The following is a 1,206-nucleotide window of genomic DNA, read 5'->3' on the forward strand; positions in this document are numbered from 1 at the left end:
CAGGACAGAGGAGCCGAGAGCAGAGCGCCCGCCCCCATCGATGGGCACGGTTGGGCCCGCCCCTTCCCCACCCAGACCTTGACGTCCGACTAGCGCAGGGGTGAGCGCCAAACTCCGGTCGTGCTCGCGCTCACCCTCCGCTCCGCGGCCTCTGCCCTCACCCGAGAAAGGCACCCCATTCTCACCGCCAGAACAACACGGTTATAATCTGGTAGCGTTTTGAGTGGATTTTACCAAGTTTTGAAGGTTGTAATATAGCAAGTTCAGCATATTTAAATATGTTGATTAAATTTTCATAAGTCTACGAGATTTCCATTACTCGAATACATGATGATTACTTCCAACACTCCTCAAAGATGTTTCAGCACTTCTCCAATTTTGGCAAAGAACCTTGTGGGTCTTCTCAGATGCTTTGTTTTCTTTTCGAGGTTTCCATGTTGTGATAAGAATTTATGCTGTCCCTTCCTGAACTTCTCATCAAGTGTATTACAGAATCACAGAATGAACTATGTCAGAAAAGACCTTTGAGATCATCAAGTACAACCGTACAACCTATGACCTAACCTAACACCTCCTCATCAACTAAGCTATGGCACTGAGTGCCTTGTACAGTCGTTTTTTAAACACATCCAGGGATGGTGACTCCACCACCTCCCTGGGCAGACAATTCCATTGCCCAATCACTCACTGAGGAACTCTTTTCTAATGACTAACATAAACTTGCCCTGGTGCAGCTTAAGACTATGTCTTCTCATTCTGTCAGTGGTTGCCTGGGAGAAGAGACCAACCCTCACTTGACTACAACCACCTTTCCAGGTAGTTATACAGAGTGATAAGGTCTCCTCTGAGCCTCCTTTTTTTCCAGGTTAAACAACCCCAGCTCCCTTAGCCGTTCTTCATAGGGCTTGTGTTCCAAGCCCCTCACCAGCTTCGTTGCCCTCCTCTGGACATGTTTGAGCATCTCAGCGTCGTTCCTAAATTGAGGGGCCCAGAACTGGACACAGTACTCGAAGTGCGGCCTCACCAGTGCCGAGTACAGGGGAAGAATGACCTCCCTGCTCCTGCTGGCGACACTATTCCTGATACAGGCCAGGATGCCATTGGCCTTTTTGGCCAGCTGGGCACACCACTGGCTCACGTTCAGTCAGGTGTTAACCAGCATCCCCAGGTCCCTTTCTGTCTGGGCACTGTCCAGCCACTCTGTCC

Source organism: Haemorhous mexicanus, chromosome W, assembly GCF_027477595.1.
Source record: "Haemorhous mexicanus isolate bHaeMex1 chromosome W, bHaeMex1.pri, whole genome shotgun sequence".
Taxonomy (NCBI): domain Eukaryota; kingdom Metazoa; phylum Chordata; class Aves; order Passeriformes; family Fringillidae; genus Haemorhous; species Haemorhous mexicanus.